Source organism: Balaenoptera acutorostrata, chromosome 11 (genome assembly GCF_949987535.1).
Source record: "Balaenoptera acutorostrata chromosome 11, mBalAcu1.1, whole genome shotgun sequence".
Taxonomy (NCBI): domain Eukaryota; kingdom Metazoa; phylum Chordata; class Mammalia; order Artiodactyla; family Balaenopteridae; genus Balaenoptera; species Balaenoptera acutorostrata.
The window spans coordinates 101,704,934-101,729,323 of record NC_080074.1 but is presented as its reverse complement, the minus strand read 5'-3'; the positions used below and the strand labels follow the sequence as shown (position 1 = coordinate 101,729,323).

At 48.5% G+C, this 24,390-nt stretch overlaps 1 protein-coding gene across 1 annotated transcript in view; it reads right to left on the bottom strand.

The window, feature by feature from the left end:
- The window catches only part of ANO2 (anoctamin 2), a 347,746-nt gene that overhangs the window by 126,249 nt on the left and 197,107 nt on the right, over positions 1-24,390 (bottom strand). The window lies entirely within an intron of this gene.

Sequence of the window (24,390 nt, the reverse complement as noted above, 5' to 3'; positions counted from 1 at the left end):
ACAGAAAGAAGCTCTCATGGATGTACAGGGAGAAATGGAAAGAATCCTCAGTCATGGCTCAGCCAAGAGACAAAGATTCTGGGCCATCGTCTGGTACAGCCAGGGGATGGACAACAAAAGGATGCCACTCGGTTTGGATTTAGGAACGTCACATCAGAAAGCAAGAAGAAGTGTGGTTCCCTGTTCACAATAATTACTGGGTGAGAAAGGTCACAAAATACATCCCGTCTGATTTACACAGCAGACACACAAATGCACAAAAGACGGGAAGGCGCTTCGCCAAAAAGTTAACAGTGATCACGTGAGGGTGATTCTCTTTTGCTTTAAAAAAAGAAACTGGGGCTTCCCTGTGGCGCAGCGGTTAAGAATCCGCCTGGCAATGCAGGGGACACGGGTTCGAGCCCTGGTCTGGGAAGATCCCACATGCCGCGGAGCAACTAAGCCCGTGCGCCACAACTACTGAGCCTGCGCTCTAGAGCCCGCGAGCCACAACTACTGAGCCTGTGAGCCACAACTACTGACGCCCACGTGCCTAGAGCCCATGCTCCACAACAAGAGAAGCCACTGCAATGAGAAGCCTGCGCGCCGCAACGAAGAGTAGCCCCCACTTGACGCAACTAGAGAAAGCCTGCCTGCAGCAATGAAGACCCAATGCAGCCAAAAATAAATAAATAAATAAATTTTTTTAAAAAGAAATTATCTGTAGTTTCAGATCCTTCTGTAGTAAATAAGGATTGTTTCATAAAGAGGAAAAATATATAGGAAGTTATTTTTAAGTGACCCTTGACCTAAGATTTGAAAAATAAAAATGCTAAAAATGAGGTTGGTCCCTGTTCTTTGTACGACAAAGCTGACACAAAGTTGAAAAGAAGGAAACATATGAGTTGCAGGCGCTGGAGAAGTAAAAGGACTTCTCAGGACTGACGAGACCAAAGCACAGGAAAAGGAAGACACCAGGAGACAGGCCGGGAAAGTGGGTGGCGCTGGGAAGGTCCCTGGCACCCAGTGGAAAGGAGAACAGGGCACGGAGGGCAAATTCCTGCTCCTATAGAAGTCAGACCTACAGGAGACAATGGGAAATGGAACCAAAATGCCCCAGAAGGCAACAGGGTCAAGCCACTCACTGCTCAGAATATAAGCAAGGGGAGTATTATTCTACCCCTGAAGTCTGGAGATTCAAGACTTCTATTAATTATTATTTGTTACTCTGTTAGTATCCATGTGTACATCGTGTCCCGCTCTGAGGAAGAAGACCACTCACAGCATCCATCGTCCCTCTCCACATCCCTTTTTCCCCGCTTTGGCAACAGGTGACTTCGCAGAGAGGGGAAGGATAGATGTTCTGGTTCTGCACAGGCCCCTGGTCAGGTGCCCCAGGTGCTTTGGGGAGCTTCTCTATGCTGTCCCTTCCTCTGAAGTGCAGAGGTCACGGGGGTGCCACCCAGCTGCATCCCTTGACACACCACCGCGCCATCAACATGACCCTCCCCGTGGTCCTCTGCTAGCGCCAGAAACAGGGGAAGACTCGGCTACCCCCACCCAAAGGCAATGGCCACCAGTGAGGATTCACACCTTTCCAAAGGTCCTAGGAAAGAGAGAAGGAACACCTGTCCCATCTTTTCTTCCATGGAAAATAGGGTCATCATCCCCGGAGCTCCCCTTTCCAGGGTGGCAGCAATACCCCTGGACAGTCTCTCCTCCCACCATCCACACCCTCTTGGACCATGGTGGAGGGTGTGAGCGGTGGAAATCAGACAGGCATTTCAGAAAGAACAAAAAGTTGTGAGAACGAATCAGCAGAGTTTGCATGAGATAAGCAGGAGCGCACATCAGACAGAGGTGGGGGAGAGAACCCACCCCAGGGAAAGAGTGAGAAGATGGACACATTGCTTTCCTCCCCGAAACTAGCAAACCCCTGAGGCCCTGATGGGACCTGGATCCTTGCTGAGATGCCCCCCTTCCCGGTCTCAGTTCAGAGGTAGTGGCCCCTGGATCATGGAAGCTGGCAGAGTTTGACATGTGTTTCCTGGGGGTGGCCCGGAGAATGCGCTGATGCTGACTTAGAAAGACTCTTAGGTTGGAACGCTAGCTGTATAGTTTGATCCCTACCCTCTTCTCTCCACCAGATGTGAAAGGATCATTTATGTTAGGAATTCTAACGGGCTGGCCAACCAGAGCCCTGGACTGGTGCCTGGAAGTTGGCTCAAATCCTGCCCATTCTTGAGCCAAAATCCTCAGGGCACCAACTGCGTGGTGAGGGTATCTCTGGCCTCTGGGTTAGGAAGCCAAATCACCAGCCCCCTCTCTGCCAAAGGAAAGACTGACACGCCTGCGACCACAGTCTCTGTGGAAGGAGACATAGCGAGGCAAACACCGGGGAGTGGGGTTAAAATTTTCCAAGGGACTTAATGGAACACATCGTGGAGGTGGGCTGAACACCACCATCTACGTAGGGATCTTCCGTACTATATGGAATTAGATGGGCTTGTAATCGGTTGAGTGAAAACACCCAAGGAGTGCTGATTAATGAAATAGAGAAGGAAGGTCCTTGAGAGTGTGCTACGGTCCCTTTCCTTTTCCTGGTCAATATTTTTATCCATGATTTGGATAAAGACAGAGACAGCAAGCCTAAAACGTGCAAATATCACCAAGCTGGAAAGAGCAGATAATGCACTGGTTGGCAGGAGGCATGCCCATGAAGCTCTCAGTCGCCTGGCAAGAGCAGCTGAAAATTAACACGTTGGGTTTGACTCCCACCAGTGTAAGGAACTACGTGTAGGTTCCGAAAAGCATGTGGGTGAGCACAGCCAAGCCAGTGACCGCTCACATGGCCAAGACTCGGGAGGTCTGTTGCATCTGGGCTCAGCATGAGCCAACAGTGTAACGTGACCTCTCAGACTTAGGTTATGTTGACAGATGTATAATATTTGAAACATATCAGGGTCCAACTGTACTCACTTTGGGAGTCTTTCTCAGGCACCCTCTTCTTGAAAGGGACACAGGCAAATACGAGACGGTGACCAGAACAGGAAAGGATCTGTAAACACTGTCATTCCTTAATGAATAACGTAAATGGAATTGCTTTGCTGGGAATGGAAAACACTCAAGTGAGGCAGGCCAGCTGCCTTCCAACTTCCGAGGGACTAGCTCGTGAGGACGGCTGTGCCCCCACTGCATGGACACGGAGAGCCAGGACCCACCGGTGGAAATCGTGGGGTTCCCGATCGGAAGGGAGAAGTAGTTATCTTATTGTAAAGCAGTAAATTCTCCCTTCCAGGAAGCACTCAAGCAGAGGATACATGAGCACCTGTCGGAGATACGGTAGAAACACTGCTGGAACCCCTAAGTGGTCCCTTCAACTCCGGGCTCTGCAGTGATGACGTGGAGGATCCCAGGGGATGGTAAGCAGATGGGGGATACTGGTAACTAGCCCCCTCCCGGAACTCTCCCTTGAGGACTAACGGCAGGTGACGCACAGGTGGTCTCAGGGTAAAGGAGGGACACAGGTTCATCTCCTATAAGTACCAGCACCTGGATGGCAGACATGCTCTGCAGGGAAAGTGGAAATGCTATTTTGCCCCAGGTTCAAGCTGAGACACACCCAGAAAGGAGGAGGCATGCGTTACTTGTCCAAGACCCTGGTGTCATTGGCACCAGCCACAGGACCTGTGCAAAGGGCTTCACGCCAGGGCACTATCTTGTGCTCCACAGGGAAAGGGGATCCCCAAGCAGGGAAGAGACCTCAGATAAAGCCAGAACAACAGGCAGCACCCCTGTCAATAGACCTGGGATGCCAGGTAACTTCAAGGAAGTCACTTCCCCCATCTGCCCTCTTCTGTAAAGGGAGGGTGGAAGTGGGGGGCTGGTGATGTATAAGGCTGGTCCCTTCCACCTCTCTCATTTGCTATACATTTTATGGGTTTGGTGACTTTGGTTCCAGTGACATCAAGGTCATGGCACAGAGGAGACTCAGTAGCGGAGAAGTCCTGACACCGTCTGCTTTCCCACTCACATCCCTGCGAATGATGCTAAAAGGGCAAGTTCCACCAAAGGTTAACGGACAAATGCCCTACTGCTCTTGGGGTCACTTCCACCCGGGAGGAAATTCACTCTCCTCCTCTAACCTTTTCCTTCCTTCTTCAGCCTCATAGCCTCTTCGTACTCCCTGAAGCCCGTTACTACTTAAAGGCCCCTATGGCTATTTTTTTGAGTCAACAGCCTATCTTTTCAGCTCTTACATCTCTTCCTTGACAGCCTTCTTTTCCCTCACTTCCCTGTGCAACGTACACTTCCTTTGACAGAACCCCAGGAAAGATGAGGGTCAGTCTTGGGAAGTTTCCTTCATGAATCCACAGGATAAGAATAGACTGTGCTGGAAAACATAGGGGTGGGAGGCATAATTAGAGAAAACTTTTGGAAGCAGAGACCCGTTGCTTTATTTAGGAAATTAAGTTTTAAATGGTATCCTCTTAATGGAGTTTCCTTTTTTCCAAGGAAGTAGGGAGGAAACGGATACAAAGAGATAAGGGTAGATCAACTGTCCTTGAATTCTTTCTCCTAAGACCTGTGCCTCTCTTTGTAGGCTTCCTATTCCACAGTTCTGAACTCTTAAATTTTCCAAGCTCCTAAACCAAAAAGTGGGCTGTGAATTCTGGTCTTTTGAGATTTTGAGAGATAACGGAATAAATCTACTAGAGAAATATTTATGCTCCTGATTGAGTTATGGGCTGTATTCCCTTCTTGCCCCACCCTCGGTGGAGCCAGGCAAAGGGGACGACGAACGTGGAAGGTTGGTGATAAGGATGAGATGCTGGTGGGTTTGGGGTGAAGAGAACCGAGCTCTCAGCAGCCACAGACAGACACAGGCAGGAGGCAAGACACTAAGAGTCCCTGCGGTGCCTGCTGTTCAGTGCCAATGTCCTGGGACCGTCGCGCCCCCGGCTCAGGTCACGTCCTGCAGGCCAGGAGAGACCGCTGGGCGCTGAAGGGCCCTGAGACTGTAAAGGCATGGTGCAGGGGAGCAGGCAGCACAGAAGGGCCGGCCGTCTTGTCCCCCGTGGGTTAAGGGTTTACTGAATTCCGTAGTGTGTCTACTGCCGGGCCCGGTGTGGTGGGAAACGACACGATGAACTACAGTCCTCCACCTTCAACGAGCAAACCATCTGCCTGACCTCCTCTGTGAGCACCCAAGAAAGAGACTCCTCTCAGTGGAATGGGTGAAGCTTGATCTTATTTGGGGGCAGACGGAAGGACAAGGAAACACTGAGTTTTTCTTCGCCACACGGAGATGTCTAAACGCATCAGGAGACAGCAGAGGAACGGTGGCCCACAGGGCCCTGTGAACACCGGGGGCCCGGACGCCATCACCGGGGTCCCCTCGAGGTACCCTCTCTCGGCTGCGCTCTGGGACACGTCTACCCTGTGGATTCCAAAGCGAATCCCGCTCCTGGATTGTAGGAGATGCTATCTCACCTGTCTGACCTATTATCATCATAAGTCTTCTCATGCCCTTCTCTCTACTGAACCCCACAGCTAAAGATGGAAAATACCGCTCAGGCAAGATCCTAAATTATCTTATTTGGGGGGGAAAAAAAAATCAAGAAACAAAGGAAAGATTCCAATGTCTCTCTCCCACTTTCAAAAGCAGAAGAACTGGCAGAGATCTGCAAGAGATTCCAAAATCCCAAGGGAATGCCACGTATACTCTCTCCCCTCGAGAGACCTGAATCTGGTTGAGGAGACAAGTGAGGACTTTAAAAACAAATCCCAACAGATGCAAACAGGCAAATCAGACACTGGGGCAGGGGTTGAGGGTAGAGCCACAGAATCACCGCTGTGCTGGTCATATAGAGGGGATTTTTCTGGACGACCTCAATCGTAACCACCAGTCTCATTGTTCGAGCCCATGTCCTGATTTTCCGTTCAGAAAACAGTCACCATAATTGTGTGCCCCAGAGTCAAACAGATGACTCGGGTAAGAGAACTTCAGAGGGAGGAGGGAGCAGGGAGAGCTCAGTGCCGGCAGGCAGGGGAAGGGCAGGGAGGGCTTCATGGCGGAGGCCACGCCAGCGGATCACGCTCCGAGTGGGCATGCCGGCCAGTCTGGCTCTTCCGAGGCTCAGCCTCCCAGCTGTCTTACCTCCATCCCTGGCTTCATCTCTTTTGAACCCGTTCCACTCGGGTCCTCCTCCTGCCCCCACGTGCCACAGTGTCCCAACATCTATAATTCACCGTGGCAGGTGCGAGGGTGGAGAGAGGAGAGTGTAAACATCCCTCCCCCCGCCCATCGCCCCATCACACTCAGAGCTCAGGCGGGCCTGGCCCTTGCCCAGGGCCGCCACGCCAGATGTCCCACCCACAGCCCTGCCAGGCCCTGGTGCTCCTCGGCTCACGGCACCGGGGCCGTTGGCAGGCAGCCCCGCCGGACACGCCAGCTGCTCTCGAGTTTGGAGCATCTGGGTCACGGCCAACAGCGGCACCACCGTCCTTTTGAGGGAAGAGAGCACCAACTCACAAATATTCATCAAGCGCCTGCCACGGGCCAGACACACAATCTGATAACAAACCAGGAAAGGTCTCGGCCACCGAGGAGTTGACAATTCAGCAAGAACATGGCTGAGTCCCAAGAACTGGTGTACAGAGCCTGGGCGCCGCGCAGGGAGCTGCCCTCTCTGTTGGAAGGGGAGCCGGCCTCCCACCTGGGAACATCACTCGTCCATGGAGGGCAACGTCTTCCCAACAGCTCTCGTGGCCTTTGAGCCAACCTTCCACCTGGCTCGAAAAACCTCACTTCTAGGAAACCTACCCCCACTAACCACAGTCCCTTCTGAACCTCTCTCGTCCCTCTGAGCGCGTGGGACAGGACACGTCACACCCACCTGCAGATATTCTGGGTACCTCCTTCCCATGTGGTTAGAGGGGTTCCCATCCTAACCGAGACTCCCTTGAGAATAAGGCCCATGTTGTTTATTCATTTTTGCTTCCCTCTGGAGGTCCCGGAGAGGCTGGCGCTGAACCCGTGGGTCAAAGCCCAGGCTTTGGAGCCGTGGGTCCTCGGGGCAAATTCTGGCGCCACTACTTCAGAGCCTAGGAGATTTGGCCCATAACCTATCTTCCCATGCAATGGGAAGATACCTTCCTCCCATACAATGTGTGTGATGCATCTACTCCAGGGATGACGTGAGGGGGACTAAATAAGACAATACAGAGGAAAGGTCTAGTTCTGGGTCAGGCACATAGTAGGTCCTCAGGCGGTCAGGGTTCTTCTGATGCCAGATCGGTACACAGCGGAGACTCGGTGCGATCTGGAGACCACCTATGCCCACCGTGGCGCGGTCCTGAGCAGTAGGCCCTCTCCCTGCAGGGGGGCAAGTACAGGGCTGTCTCTGAACCTGGCCCCTTAGCAGAGGACTGGGAAAGAGCAGTAGGAAAGCTGGGGGCTTACAGGGCACCAAGGAGACCCTTGCGCGTCCCCAGGCATCTCTGTGAACGTGGAAAAGGATGGGAGGAGCCAGGTCTGGGGACGGCGCACCCCACCCAGCTAGATCAGGCTCTGTCACCACCGGCCCTCCCTCGCCATCCCACTTCCGCCAGCCAGGTCGGAGGAGAGAGCCCTCAGGGGCGAGCCGAGGGCTGCGCAGGACGACTGCTCAGCCTTCTCAGGCCAGCCTGGCTTCTGGAAATAGCTGCTCTGCCCACGGGGGAGCTGACTGTTTCCCCAGCCTTTAGCTGGAGCAGCACCCCGCCAAGTGGCGGAAGAGATCACACTATTGAGACTGGCTTCTTTCCCATGTGGAAAAGGCACAGCTTGGGTACCAGAGAGACAGTCCAGCCCCCAGACACGGTGGACTGACCTCTACATAGCGTGCAGGTGGGCAGGATCAGGTCCCAGGGCAGCTCCCTTCCCACCCCCCGACCCGTGCACAGCCCACCTCTGCCTGCCCACTGCACCCCCAAGAAAGGAAGAGCACACATGTGTTCTCACGGGCCCCCAGCCTGCTCCGTTGACCCTACGGAACTACTACGCACATCACCTGCATAAAAAAGCTTCTTTATTAAAACACTAATCTCCTTATACCTCTAGCTAGGTACCACGGACAGGAATTTCCAAAGCTCTCCTTATGGATTTCAATCTAGAAAATTCCCACGTTCCTTCCTTCCTTCCCAAGCATTTATTAAGCACTTACCGTATGCTCGATTAATGGAGAGACAAAGACAAACTAGATACTTGCCACCCCCCGCCCCCAACAAAGGAGCATATGGTCTGGAAGGGGAAACAAACTTATACCATTAAGCAGGGGCACAAACAGTCGATTGTTACTAACAATAAAATAGCAGTATATTTAAGTTCTATGCAAGCACAAAGGAGGAGCAATTCATTCCGTTTAAGGTCTGGGGGCACCTTAAGGGGAGACTGGGAGCCTTTACACTGGAGGACCACCCATCCCTTCCCAGGGCCCTCTGGGAAGCTAGCTTGTGGCACCAAAACCAGGCGGCAAGCAGGCCAGCCAAGGACGCCAGCTGTTCTGACTCCCAGGGGACTGGGTCACTGTCACTGGTGGGAACGCGGTCTTCCTGGGGGTTTATAACATCTACTCAAGAAATATCCTTGAGTTCCTTCCTGTGCAGACCATGGAAATACAGTGATCCCACTCTGTTACCCTGACCTCATTTGCATCGACTAAGTCCCGCCTAGAGTTTCTGAAAATCTGGGTGCTATGCAACGGCATTCTTGACAGCAAGGGTGAAAGATCCAAATTCGAGAAGAGGAGGCTCAAGGAGCGTGTGGGAGGGCATGCATTCACCCTGGGATGGACAGAGGGAAGGGGCGATGGAGTCACCACTGTGGGGAGGAGAACGTGAAGGAAGAGAGGGAGGCCACCTAAAAAGAGTCAAAAAACATTGTAACCAACTGAGCTCAGCACTTGGCAGGTCTTAGACTGAGAAGGGTTTGGAAACATTGTTGTAACCACCTGAGTCAGGCTGAGTTATAAACGACTGGACGAGGTACCATCTCCACCTGTGAGAATTATGCATAATTCATGTTACACGCTAATTATATGCCTTTTGCACCAGGCCCTCAGCTCAGAGGGTCTGTCCTGCTCACCACTGATCCTGTGCCTGGCGGAGAACAGATGCTAAATAAATATGAAGGAGTGACCTTCGGCTCTTTCGCCACATGGAACATGGAACAAAAGGAAGTGAGAGTTCGTGTAGCTCTACACTGGGAAGACCGCCCCCCTCAAACTGCGGATAAGCTTCCAACAAAGCATGTGCAGTTTCCTTGCTGAAGGAACTCCCTGGATGCAGTTGGCATCCATCAGCCTGGGCTGGGCTGGGCCGGTGGGGTCCTGCACGGAGGCTGGGGACACCGGTCCCCCTCGCGGGTGACGGATGCTGTGGCCCGTCGCCGAGTGAGAGCAGCATCAAGGTGTCCCCTGCACAAGGCCGTGCTGTCCAAGAACTCGGAGTGCTGCCCAAACACCCGACATCTGTGAATTTCCGCAGTGCCTTTCTCCAAGGAATTCCACGCACTACAGACATGATCTCATTCATCCTCTCGTTCCCTCTGAGGCAGGGAGGGGATCGGCATGATGACCTCTGTTAAACACGTGGGGGAGCAGGCACAGAGAAGGAGAGGAACTTTCCCGAAGCTACACAGCAAATACCGGCCTGCTGAGAAGGATCCTAGGAGGTCCGGCCTGATGTCCCACAACTGCTCCCTTTCCTGCCTTTGCCTTGATTCCACTGAGAGTTAAAAGCTTTAAGAAAATGCACATACTGTGAGGACTGCTGTATTATGGTCGTGGATGTCCAGGAAAATCTGACAAGACCACTACAAGATAGTATTCATCACCACACCAAGCTCGCTCCTTCCATGTTCCTACTTCAGTGATTAGGACCTTGTAGGGGAACAGAAATGAAGAAGAACACGGAGGAACAACAACAGTGGTAGGAAAGATGTCAAAATTCGACCCCGGAATTGGGGCCTGTGCAATGGGCTGAGCCGTCAGTCCCCTCGGGGAGCAGGGAAGGCTCTGGAACATGCAATGCTCGGGAGTCAGCGAAGGGAAGGCAGCCTGGCCTCAAAGGGAGCCCAGGAGGCAAAAGCCAGCCGAGTGTTCGAAGGGACCTGGCAAGGATGGTCCCTCACGACGAGACCAGCCACCTCTCTCTGCTTAACTGGGCGCTCCCTTAATGAGCCCAAAGCCCTGGCTACCACCATCAACAAGGATTTGCTTCCAGGCAATCCTTAAAGTCCCAACTCCAGACAAAAGCTTGACTCCCGTCCTCCTGGTTGAGGGAGGTGTCAAGTCTTGACTAATCCCATCTGCACCTACTCAAGTCCTTGGGAAACTGGATATAACGGGTTGAGACCCAAGAGGTGAAAATCTCAGCTGCTTTACCCAAACCTGGGGACAGAGGCGCCCCAATTTATCCAGATTTGCCTATTACTCTGCAAACAGGTCAAAGCATCATAGGGCCTGGGTGGCACCGGGTTCATCCGCGGCTGGGGTTCTTCTATTCAGCCCTTCCGGTTCCTTCGCCTGTCACGGAACTGGGAGCGCCCTCCCCTCGTCAGGCTTTTCAAGTGCCGGGGAGACCCCACATCTCCTGCCCGACGTATTTCAGACGATGAGCCACCAGCCTCCTCGTCCTGCTGTCCGACACACAAAAAGGGAAAGTCTCCAGGGACCGAGGCTCCAAATCGTGATGTGAGATGGAGATGCAGGGAGGAAAGAGGAAGGGGACAGCAAAGGCCACAGGTGTATTGATGAGGAAGGTCACGTGACTAGTTTCAGACGATTTGGGGAGGAAAGCAAACGGCAAGGTTATTTATTTTTTTTGGCCGTGCCGCGCAGCATGTGGGATCTTAGTTCCCTGACCAGGGATCAAACCCGTGCCCCCTGCATTGGAAGTGCGGAGTCTTAACCACTGGACCACCATGGAAGTCCACAACGGCAAGGTTATTAAAGGGCACATGGGCTGCAAGGCAGCCAAGGCGGGAATCTCAAGAAGAATGGCAGGAAGAAAAGGGGTGCTATTGGCATCCAGGGCAAGGCAGCTGGAGGGGCTCAATGTTTGAGGGAGAATGATGAGGAGAGCAGAATCTTTGGCCTCATTTTGGAGAGAGGACGGGAGATATTGAGGAGTTGACAGTTACAGATATGAAAGAGAAGGGGTCAATTTAGAGTAAAAAAGACAGGGAGGTGAGAATTGGCGTCATTTCACTCCCTTCTTGGTGGGCCCCGGAATCTGGTACTCTAAAGGATGGCCTGGCCTCCCGGCTCCTCACTAGGTGTGACCGCCAGAGCCAAGCTCCCGGCTCGCCCACGGTGACCGAGGTTCTGCTCCTAAGCTCACTGGCTCTGGGTAACCCCCACGCTGGCCTCTTACATCCCCTCCAAACCCACCTGCTCCCCCCACCTCTGAGACCTGCTCCCCTCCAATGCCAGTGGAACACACAGCAGGTGAAGTTTGACCCCTGCAGGGTACCCATGGCCATGGGCAGGTTGAAGGCAAAACGCCGTCCTGCTGTGGGCTTTGTCTTCCTTGTGGCCTAGCTTAGGATATGACCTTGTTGAGTCGTTACCCCAGTGTCTGGCACATAGTAAACGCTCAAGAAATTGTTGAACTTAGGCCTATTTTGCATTCTTCTTCCCTTCTTTGAGTCCTCAACTGGGAAATGATGTTTCCCAAGCAAGGGAGCTAAAACGTTGCTTGCTGTAAGATGCTGACATAAGAGACTCCCCACGTGGGCAGTGTGTGAGTTCAGCTGTGACAAGTTTAAGTCTCAGGCCACTTACAGAAGCCAGCTCTCTGTGGACCCTGCATAACCAGACACAGCAGGGCAAAATCAAGTTTAAAATCACTCAGGCGGATTTTTGCTCTGAGAATCACTGGACCGGCTGGACCTCAGGATGAAGATGCTCCTTCATGGGCACCCTCAACAGCACTACCTGATGGGGCGGACGGAGACGCTGAGGGCAAGGTGACAAGGGCCTCAAGCCTCTCTGGAACCGGACCCAAAGCCAGACCAAAACCCACGGCTTCGGAACTGCCCATTTCTGAGCCTCACTGTCTTCCCACTCACACGGCCCTTGAAACGACCAACTCTTTTAAAAAGAAGCCAAATAAGAGTGAGTGCTGGAAATCAGGGAATCCACAGTTGCTACCGACTTTGGATCTCCAGGAGGAAAACGAGGCAGCCAACGCTCTTGGCCAGATTCATGTTAACACAATTTGGCCAGCTCTGTGGATTCCTGAAGGTCTGCATCCTCCACACGGGGCGAAACTCTCCTTTGCTCTGTGCCTCTTCTAGCTGTAGCTGGGGCATCAGCCTAGTGACCCTGGGATGAGAGTTTCCAAAGAGAGGTTGCCGAGGTTTCCTCCTGTCCCAGGGAGACTTTGAGCATCCCAAACATCACCTCGAGTCGTGGCACGGGTTGTGAGGACACACAGGCTGCGAGGGGAAGGGGCTGAACCCCACGGCTCCTACCTTGGGAAGGAAGGTCCCCTGCCCTAGACTTCAACTGGCTCAAAGGTTCAGGCAGAATCACAACTTTTATTATATTGTCCTTGGAACAAGTTACCCCACCCTGGGCATAAAAATAAAGCTGGAAACCTAACGAAAATCAGAAATTTGACCTAAAATTAATTTTAGAAGTTGAGATTGCCGATCAGTCAGCAGGCATTTATTGAACACCTATTATGCCACGCGCCACTCCAGACATGGAGCACAGGGCAGTGCCAGGCCCGACAGACTCTCCATCTTCAGGGAGCTGACGTGTAGAGGGAACAGGCAGTAAACAAGGAGGTAAGAAATCAGTAAACAAGGCCATTGCCAGTCCTGATGGATGCTGTGGGGGAAATCACATGGGCTAAGGCAGGAGGCCCACTACAGCCAGGGCTAGGAAAGATCTCTCTGGGAGGGTGATGAGCTGAGAGCAGAATGGGAAGGGCAGGCAGCCCAAGGGGACAGTGAGAAAGAACCTTCCAGAAGAAGGAACAGGACGTCAAAGCCCTGGGTTGGATATGAACTATTATATTTGAGGGATGGAAAAAAAAGAGTGAATGCAGCTCAAGAGTGATGAATGAGGTGAAAAGGCGGAAGGAGAGAGGGAGGTGGGGGCCAGGTCTTGTGGGTCTTACAGGCCTTGATAGGGAAGTCCCCAGTGGCTCTCACATGGGTGAGCAGAGCTCACCCAGGTAACACGCAGAGACCAGATGACAAGGGAACGAGACCCCAGACAGAGCAGGTGGGTGGGTCCCGCAGGTGATCCAGGCAACAAGTGATGGGGGGTTGGACTAGGCTTGCAGGGATGGGGAGGGTGATGGTGCTTACGTAAGGGATGTATGGCAGTGGCAGAGCCCAAGGTACTTACGCTATAGGGCACGAGGGAACGAAAAAGAGTCAAGGAGGACTCCTAGGTTTTATCCTTTTTATTATATTTTTAATGTAAGGTACTCAAGGAACACACATGCTTAGTCTGGAGCTGTGTAATCTAAGGCAGAACACTCATCTTCTTTAAGCCATAAGTTGTTAGTTGGTTGACATCAGGTTGGTAATTACTGCTAATTCAGGGATACAGGTACAGACTCCTCAATTTATGGATCCACTAGGGGTTCCCTTAAGCCCCTCCTCTGTGACATGGGCTCAAAGCTCCTAGGTTCAGGCCTGGGTTTAGGCCAAGATCAGGCTTGAATGACTGCATTAACCTAAGTCCAGGTCCTGGCAGCGGTTCACAGCACTGACGTGTAGGGCGCCATGTTCCTGCCCTGAGTCTTACCATGAACCGCCAGCATCCAGAGCTGGCCTGGTCCTGTAGGAAGACGGCAATGGCCTTGGTGGTCTGCAGGTGATGACAAGAGGCCATCATCCCCTGTGCCCCATCCCCAGACCAGAAGGTCCAGTCACCCTGGATCATCCTGTCTGCCAGCAACAGGGCTGCAGTCAATGACCACTTCCCCCCGGAGCCGTTTTCCTCACCAGACCCTCTGGGATGCCAGTTTTCCTTGGTTCCCTTCCTATTTTACTCGCCACTTGTTGGTTACTTTGGTTGGTCCTCCCCATCTCAGTCTCCAAACTTTAGACAAGCCCAGGCTTCGTTCTTGGGCATCTCTCTTCTCTAACTACACTCATCCACTGGGTGAGCTCAAAGAATCTCATGGCTGGAAAGTCACTGAAATGCTGATGACCCTGCAGGCCGGATGCTCCCGGCGCCTCTCTTCACCTCTGCATGGATGGGCGACAGCTGCCACCAGGCAACATGCTCACCACGGAACACGTGATTTCCTCCTTGACCGATATTCTTCCAACTGTTTGGGCCAAAATCTTGGCGTTATCCTTGATTTCTTTATTTCTGTCACACCTCACACTCACGCCGTCAGCAAATACTGAGAGATATGCCTTTGAAATACAGGCAGAAGATGAATACTTATCACCGTCTCCATGGCTACTCGCCTAGCTCAGGCCACCGCTTTGTCCCCTTGGACCACGCAGCGGCCACTGGTTTCTCTGCTCTGCCCTTGACCCCCCAAAAGCTAGTTGCCACAAAGCAACCAGGGTGAACATTCAAAAACGTTGGTCTGATCATGTCAATCCTCACTCAGACTCTCAGGAAAACTCTTATCTCATTCAGAGTAAATCCACCGTCCTCAAAGGTCCGGAGGATCTGATCCCAGCTGCCTCCCCGCCTCCACCTCTGGCCACGTCCTCTCTCGGGAACTCTCTGCTCCGGCCACACTGGCCTCCTTGCTGTTCCCCAAGCACAGCAGGCTTGATCCACGTCAGGACCTTGGCGCTGGCTGCCCCTCTGCCTGGAACCCCACCGGCTGCCTCGTTCCACCACTTGCAATGTTCCTGCTCAATGATCACTGTGCCCGAGAGGCCGCCGCTATCTGGTTCTCACTGTCTGCCCCTCACTCTGCTTTGTCCTTCCTCACGGTGCACGCTGCTCCTCAACACGTGATACACACATTTGCTTACTCACGTGTGGTCTGTCTCTCCCTACTTGACTGCAAACCCCTTGAGGGCAGGGATTCTGCCTCTTTTTTCCACGGCTGCATCCCCAGAGCCTAGCTCTGTGCCTGGTGGAGAGCAGGGCCTCGATCACCACACTTTCCTGCTGCCGATGTTGCCAAAACCCAGGTACTGTCCAAGCGTGCTTTCATTTGGTGCTCTCGAGATACTCCAGGGTCGGTATTTTATTCCCTTCTTTATCGATGAGAAAGAGAGGATTATAAGTCACACAGTCCAATAAGACAAAGCCAGAGGGTGGCAGGTCTGGGACCTGCACCAGCTCCCTTTGATTCTAAAACCGTCTCCCCAGAGAAAGAATGTACCCCACAGCCCTACCGTCCCCCGAGGCTTCCAGAATCTCTGCTTCAATTCCTTAGTGGAAGGCTTTACTCAAGAGGTAGAGGGACGGCCAGACAAAGAGACAGAGACAATGATACAGGGACAGAGGAAGAAGGTCAGAGAGAGGGAGGAGGCTAGAAGGTCAAGATCCAGGGTCCGTGGGGTCTCTCAGGAAAGGATGAGCTATCAGACCCACAAGCAGGTGGTGGGCCAGGCTTCCCAAGGCAATGCCAGGACCGCCAACTCGCCAGCGTCCCCTCGCCCAGAGGTCACAGAGGGGCAAGTCTCAGGAAACAGATTACTCCTTCGTATGCCATGAACTAGCGAAATCCCTTCCCCCTTCCAGCCTCAGTTTCCCCGTCTGTAAAGTGAAGGAAATGGCCTGACAGTGGCTCTAAAACGTAGCTACCGACGGGAGCCAACCCGGAGAGGTGTGAAGGGTGTGGCTTTTGGCTCTTTGCCCAGCGAGGGGTTTGGATAATGGGCATCTGCAGCGGCGCCGGGGACAGGTATTCTGGAAAAGAGTCTAACATAAGGCCTGTACGGGAGGCGGCATCCTGGGCCCCCGGTCAGAGACTGTGGAATTCAATCCTGACTCCGCCCTGGCCGCGAGACCTCAAGACTTACTCTGTCTGTGGCCCACTTTCCTCGCCCGAGGAATAGGGATAATACTAAACTCTACAAGGCCTGGTAGGAAGATTGAGTGCGTTGGTATTGGCATAGCACGGGGAACAGGGCCTGAGTGCTAGTTGGCTGCTACACACTTAAGTGCTACGTTAAGTGTCTGAGGAACATACCCAGCAGCCAGACTGCTGCTATGGACCCCCTCTAATGGGTTTCTCTGTCCCACTGCTCCCTGGAAGAAAAAGGGACCAGCCCTCATTATACTGCTGTCTTAGAGCAGAGAGAGCACACCAGGCACGGCTCCCGACTCACTGCTGAGTCAACCTCAACGGGAATTGGGCCCTTTTAACCACAGCTTCGATCAACATGTCAGATCAGGAGGGTTAGTGACCCTGACGTGGAACCACCAAATCGCCAAGTTGAAAAGAGTCTTAAGATCATCGGTCAGCATTCTTTTCAAGCACACATGGGACTTTCCCCCCAAAAAAAAAAAAAAAAAATTAAAAACACAATCCAGGTCATAAAGCAAATCTCAAAAGCACCTCCCCAAATCAATATCATACATGCCACATTCTCTAAACAAAATGCAAGTAAATTAGAAATGGCCAAGACACCAACTTCCCCACGTCTACATCAATGGAAATGTAAAACACACTCCTAAATAATTCATGGAATAAAGAATTCAAAATAGAATTTTAAAAATATGAGGGCAGGGCTTTGGGGTTGTTTTGTCCACTGATGAATCCACAGCACCTGGAACAGTGCCTGGCACAAAATATTTATTGAATTAAGGAAGGAATGAATAAATGGAAAGTTAAAGGATATGAAGTATACATGCTCTTGTTAGCAAAGAAATAAGACAGGGAATTAGTGAGTTAAACATCCAACAACAAAGAACAACAGTTAACCCAAAGAAGGAAGGAAGTAACAAATAATAGATGAGCAGCAAAAAATAAAACAGAAAACAAACAGTAGAATCACATTCCATTTAAAATAGAAAGGGTAAATAAAACCAAAATATTTTTTAAGACTAATAAAATAGATAAACATCTGACATACTGATCAGATTTTTAAAAAGAAAGGTAACACACACAATATTTGGAATCACAAAGGCAATATAACTGCAAATGCCACAAAGGTTAGTAACTTCAAAAGAAGATTCTATGGAGAATTTCATGCCAATAAATTTGAAAATACATACAAAATGGACATTTCCTAGGAAAATATAATTTAACAATGTGGAATCAAGAAGAAAATAAAAACCTGAATAGGACAAAACCAGTAAAAAATATCCGAAATTAAAAATCTACCCACAAAACCCCAGCAGTTGGCCCAGACACTGCTGAAGTGAGTTTTACCAGACTTTGGAGAAACAGATAATCCCGCCCTTCTATAATGTATTGCAGAGAATAAAAAAGAAGGAACACTCCAAACTCATGACATCCAACTTTTACAACCTTGGCACCAAAAGCAGACACACAGCCCAAGAAAGGAAAACTCTAGTCCAACCTCACTAATAGGTGCAAAAATCCTAAATAAAATACAAGCAAAACAAATATTGCAATATACTAAAATAAGTACATAATGAGTTAGTTTTTACCAGGAATGCATGTATAGTTTAACTTAAGAGCTCTGTTAATGAAGTTCAGTACATTTCAAAGGTTAAAGCAGAAAAGCCACAGGATTATTTGAAATGATATAGAAAAAGCATTTGATAATTTAAATTACCTTAGCAAAATGGAAACAGATGGGAACTTCTTTTCACCTGCTAAATGGTATCAACAGAATACCACAGTGAATATCCTATTTATAGATAAACTATTAAAAGCATTCCATTGAAAATCAGGAATAAAATAAGGATACCCACTACTTAAACTTTTATTCAACACTGTACTAAACCCACTGGCCATACAGTAGGATAAGAAAACAAATACAATGTAAGAATTGGAAAGGGAAAAAAACCCCAAATTGTCATTATTTGCAGAAGATGTGATTGTCTACACAGAAAATGTAAGGGGCACTCCATTTTGGGTAGCAGTACACTCACTGTGGGGAAGACCCCTTCCAAGAACAGAAAGCATACTAACGCTTGTTAAAATATATTAAACAATTTCTTTAAGCGTGCCTGAACGGGTGATGCAATAAGGAAAGAACCAATTCTAGGTAAATGTACCGATCTCCCCATTCTAACTAAATAGGCAACGAATAAGTCAAAAAGTGTTAGGACTACATGAGAAATTGACAAATTCAGTATTTGACTGTCATTAAATTCCAAATATTTTCTCATTTCTTTTTTGACCCACGAGTTTTTTTGGAAGAAATTTTTTCAGTTTCAAATATGTGGGGGTAATTTTGGTAATCTTTAAAAATGTATTTCTGAATTAACTGCATTGTGGTCAGGAAATATGATTTTTATAATATAAATTCTGTAAAACATGTTCTGGCCTGCTTCCTGGTTGGTATACGGTCAATTTTCATAAACGTTTCACTACAGGGGAGATTTCAACATAACACACTCTGTAATCGATAATGCGAGAAGACCAAACTCAGCAGATTACAGAGAATTTGAAAATCACAGTTAGCAAACTTGATCTAATAAATTGATTAAAAAAAAAAAAACTGTACCACTGCTACATGAATACATACCAGATTCAGGTTTTACAAGTAAACTCTATCAGACAATCAAAATAAGGACAATATTCATCATAGGATGCCATAATCATGGTAAAGAAAAGAAAACAAGCCACAGGCTGGGAGAAGATATTTGCAAAGTACACGACTAACAAGGTTAGTATGCATGATATATAAAGAATTCCTATAAATCAAGGGACAAAATATTCAATAGGAAAATAAGCAGCCTAAAAGAACAAATAATTCACATGACGAATAAACAAAGGAAAAGATGTCCATTCTCATTAGTAACCCAGAAAATGTAAAATAAAAACATAATGTAGAAAACCATGAAAATTGGTCCCATTTCGTACATGCTATACACAAAAATAAATTCCAGTTAGTTCAAAGATTCATGTGGAAAAGCAACATCTTAAAACTTTTAGGGAAAAAACATAGAATATCTTTATGACCTTGTGGGGTAGAGAAGGATTTCTTAAAACAGAAAGAGGCACACACATACGCAAAAAATACATTTGACTAAATTTAAATTTAAAACTATAATGAAACACCATTTCATAATTATCAACTGGCAAAAATAAAATCTGCTATCAGCAAGATCTGGTAGGGATGTATAAATTAGCAGGAGTATAAATTAGTTCAGTCATTTTAGAGAACAATTTGACTTTATCCTGTAAAGATGTGTGTCCTCTAAGAGTAAGTAATTCCATTCCTACATAATTCTTATATGAATGCTCCCAAACGCATGTGTAAGAGGATTCATAACTGCACCGCTGGTAGCAAAAAATGAAGAATCAACCTCAATACCTTAAACAGGAAAACAGATAGGTGATGATGGGATGCTAATCTCAGGAATACGGTAACTCAGCTTAAGTGAATGCAGTAGAGCTACATATATGGAAGTGAATCTATCTAAAAACAATGCTGAGCAAAATAACAAGCAACAAAATAACATGCACAGTATGATACCATTCAGATAAAGTTTACAAACATGCAAAAAAATACTATAGAGTATTTGGGTGCAAGTATGCTTTTACTAAGCACAAAAATATCCATGAAAATGGTAAGTGCAGAGTTCAGAATATTAGTAACCTCTAGGAAGAGAAGGAGCAGGGGTGTAAAAAGAAGGACGATACATACATATGCTTCACTTGCATTTGTAATGACATTTTTTTAAAAAGATCTAAAGCAAATATGACAAAATGTCCGTTATCGCAAAACTGCGCCATGATGATACAGGTATTCATTCGTTTATTCTTTAGACTTCACTGTTAACTTTAAAAGCAAATTATTAGTTTCCTCTAACCCCTCAAAGCAGACAGTCCTCGTTTAATGTTTCTGGCAATAGCCTTCTATTTGATCACTTCCAGAGGTGAGGAGCTCACTACAATGGGAGACTATTTATTCAGAAAGCCCAGGATCTAACCTGACAAGGATGCATGCTATTTTTGGAATTTTTCAGTCTTAGATCCAAAAGAGCCAAAAGGTTGGAAAAAAAAGAAAGAAAAAAAAAGGAGGGATTCACGGCCTATAATACATTTGCGGAATTGCAATTAAGTATTTCAAAGCATTAGCTACTTGCCGGAATACATAAATGTCCGAGACCCCTCGCGACTCCTGCATTACCAAGATTGCCATCGGCATCCATCACAATCTGTCTCCGCCCCCGGCCATGTGGCTTCTGCGACATCACGGACCAGTCACACCCAGCTCACAAAGTCACACTCACCACGTACCATGACAGCAGCTCTGTCTCTCCTTTTTATAATAGCACGGTTTTTAAATGGGCAGGCATAAAATAATGCTCTTTTTATAACAATCCTGTCACTGGAAGCTTCTGGTATTTACAAAGTTCTTGAAAAAAAAAAACAGCCTTGTACTGAACTGTGTGATGCAGCCAATTCTGTCGGTGGGCAGATTTGACTGTTAAAAAAGTTCTTCTCCAAGGAATCTGAAATCTGTCTCCCCTGAAACTTTCACCGCTTGGACCTGATCCTGCCCTTGGAATCCCCCAAAGTTTCTCCAACAAGAGTAAGTACAGGAGTAAGTGTGTGTGTGTGTGTGTGTGTGTGTGTGTGTGTGTGTGTGTGTGTGTGTGTGTGTGTGTGTGTGTGTGTGTGTGTGTGTGTCTTATATCCATCCTATACATATTTCTTATACATATTTTCAATGGTACCCCATGTTTTCTGTGCTTTTAGAGGAAACCTTTCCACTTCTGAGTCTGCCAAGATTCAGATATCAGGGAACCACAGGCAAAGAAACCTTAGATTATAACAAGCATTATTTGAAAAATACAGACATGAAGGTGGTTATGTTTTTAAAACTTACCTACTTAAAGTAATTGAGATTGGAATATCAATGGCCTGTCATTTCTGGGAACATTGTACCTTTGGTTAAGAAACGTAATTTCACTAACAGATTGTTCATCATTATGGCTGTTATATAGTTGGAATTCAACAAAGTTTCATTGAAAAAAATTATGACACTTTATTTTCTTAAAGGCTAGTGATTGGGGCTTCCCTGGTGGCGCAGTGGTTGAGAATCTGCCTGCTAATGCAGGGGACACGGGTTCGAGCCCTGGTCTGGGAAGATCCCACATGCCACGGAGCAGCTGGGCCCGTGAGCCACAATTGCTGAGCCTGCGCGTCTGGAGCCTGTGCCCCGCGACGGGAGGGGCCGCGATAGAGAAAGGCCCGCGCACCGCGATGAAGAGCGGTCCCCGCACCGCGATGAAGAGTGGCCCCCGCTTGCCGCAACTGGAGAAAGCCCTCGCACGAACCGAAGACCCAACACAGCCAAAAATAAATAAATAAATAAATAAAATCAAGTAAAAACTTTAAAAAAAAAAAAAAAGGCTAGTGATTTACGAGGCCCACTTAGTAGGCACGTATGGCATATTTTATTGGGAATGGAGATTATGAAGTGATATTTTCTTTTAGGGTGTGAACTCTGGGTGTGTGATATGTAGATGGTTATCTTACAAACAAGTGTAACTTTAATAGAGGGGAGAGCAAACGTTGGCTAATGTCCTCTGCTCATGGCAAGAGAGAAGAAGAGAGGGGAAAAAAAGGATAGAAAAATAAAAAGGAGGGCAGAGAGAAAAGAGAGTAAACTCAACCCACCGTAAACAAACAGCAAAGATGCAAGGGTGCCAGAACTCCAACCCTCAGCTCCCCAGCCAAGAACCGCAGTGCGGGCTTCCCTCTTCACCCTCCAGGATCACACAAGGGGAGGGCCAGGCAGCACCCTCGGCCAGATGTGATCATCTAGTCCTCGGATGGGTGTGTAACTCAAGGTCACTTCTGCGAACCCCAATTCACGCACTAGTACCTCTGCATAATCCATGCCTAAGACTGTATAAAAAATTAGGAATTCTTACAAATTCTGGCTCTATTGTTTCTGGCCACTCTGTGGCTTCCAAAATAGATATAAAAGGAATTCTCTAAAGCCTATCATAACTGTTGGTTTTTCCTCTTCAGTTCTGATGTTTTAGCTTCTCAAGTCCAGCCCTGAGCAGAAGTCTGCTTTTAATTTAAGACAGTCTCTGCTGTCCAGGCCCCAACTGCCTTGGACAGCTCCAGCTCCCTTTTTTCTACCCATTTAAGACGGCAAACCCCATGTAGCTCCTTCCAAAGTCAAGTGCTGCCACATCCAGGAGGTTTGCAAAGCCCTTTGGCTTCGGGAGAAGAGTCTTTGACTTTGCCCAAAGGTTCAACCTGGTCCTAGATGCACATTGTGCCCCATGCTTTCTGAGACTGAGTCAGGATCATGGAAAGATGGGGTGGCCCGGGGGTCAGGGATGCCGTCCTGGCCCATCACAGGACCCTGGAAATAGTCTTGAACCTAACTTCCTGGTTCATAAAGCAATTTCATATGCATTACCTCATTTGCGCCTCACAAAAACTCTACCAATGGGACAAATATCATCACTTAGGTCTCTGTTTAGAATCCTGCCCACCTCACTCAGAAGGAAATCTGAGTCCTTGCTGTGGCCGGGGAGGCCCTACATGATCCCATCTCTGGCCACTCCCCCACTCTCTCTTTTGCCCTTTCTGTTCCTGTCACACTGGCCTCTTGACCTCTCCTTAAACACATCAAGAAGATTCCTGCCCCAGGGCCTTTCCACTTACTGCTTTCTCTGCCTGTAGGCTCTTTCCCCAGATAGCCATGCTGTTTGCTATCTTACTTCATGATGGTATCTGCTCAGACATTACATTACCTGTCTACCTTCGTAAGAAATAATACCCTTCCCTCCACCTTCTTACTCTGTCCCCTGACTCTGCTTCATAGCACCCACTACCCTTGGATACATAATATATGTATTTGTTCATCTCTGTCATTGTCTGCCCTTCCACTTCCAGAATGGAAGCTCCTTGAGAACAGGCACTTTGCTTTGCTCAAGGCCGTGATCCCGTGGTCTATAACAGTGCCCGGAACACAGTAAACAGTCAAAAAACTTTTATATTTGAGTTAATGGTGTTATTGCCTAACTCACATGCGAGGAAAACAAGAGTCAGAGAGGTTCAATAAATTTCCTGAGGACTTGGAGCTGGGAAGCACAAAACGCTCAGTCACCTCTGAAAGTTGGAAGGCCAGAGCTGTGTTCCCAATGCCTGCTCTTGCCAGCCAGGGGACCTTGGGAAAGTGACTTGTCCTCTCTGGACCTTGAATTGTATTTAACAATCTATCTTTCCAAATTTACCTAGCTTTACGATTTACAAAATTCATCTGGGTCTGTATCTTGTTTGATCTTGACAGTCACACCACCCTGTATGTTAGAGAGGGTGGGTGTCAATCCTAGTAGTTCAGAGAAGCCAAGTGCCTTCCCAAGGTGACCCAGTTAGGACATGGTGGAAGCAAGTCTCCTGGCCAGTTCGAGGCTCTGACGTCCTCTCCAGACCTATTGAGTTGTCAGATCTTTTTCTTCTCCCAGAAGATGCTCAATTAACTTTCTAGTGCATCAGTCTGATTATCAGAAATCCGTGAGTCTTCAGGGTTTATCTTTAAAACCTCTTCCAACTCTTCCAGCCTTCCCAGATTTCCACTGGTCTCTCTTCCCTCCGAACGATGGCGTATATGGAATTTACACTCTATTTGATTCTGGTAAACTGGCTTATGTTCATCACTTTCTAAATGATATATTCTAAATAATAAGATATTTATCGACAGACAGGACATCCTAATTTCGTCCTCTTGCATGTGTCCAATGCCATCTGAATGTCAAATTTATATCTCTGGTCCAGACTTCACCTCTGAGCTCTGGATCCAGCTGCCTGAATGACTTCTCCACCTGGATGTTTTAGAAATACCTTGATTCCCTATATCCAAAATTGAACTAGGATTTGTCCCCCATCTTAGTGGGGGACCCCTAATCCCCACCTCCCAGCTGTTCAAACAAGACACCTGTGTATGGTTTTTATCCTTTTCCCCCCAAAAATCTGACTTACCCGACCTGTTAAGTATCTTGAGTTGTATCTACACCTACTTCCTTGTCCTAGAAGATACTGTCAACACTGAATAAAATTACGATATAAAGAGTCGTTTCCTTATTGAAAGTTTGTCTTCCCCACAGACTATAAGCTTCATGAAGGCAGAGAGCACGTCTCTTACCCACTTTTGCACCCTCAGCTCCTAGCACTGTACCTGGCACATAGCAGGTGCTCAATAAGTAGCTACTGAATAAATGATTCCACAAAATGTCACTTGAGATCGTTTGCAAACCCCCTTTAGTTTGGCTTTTCCAAGAGTCTCCACTTGGGTATTAACTAACTGTA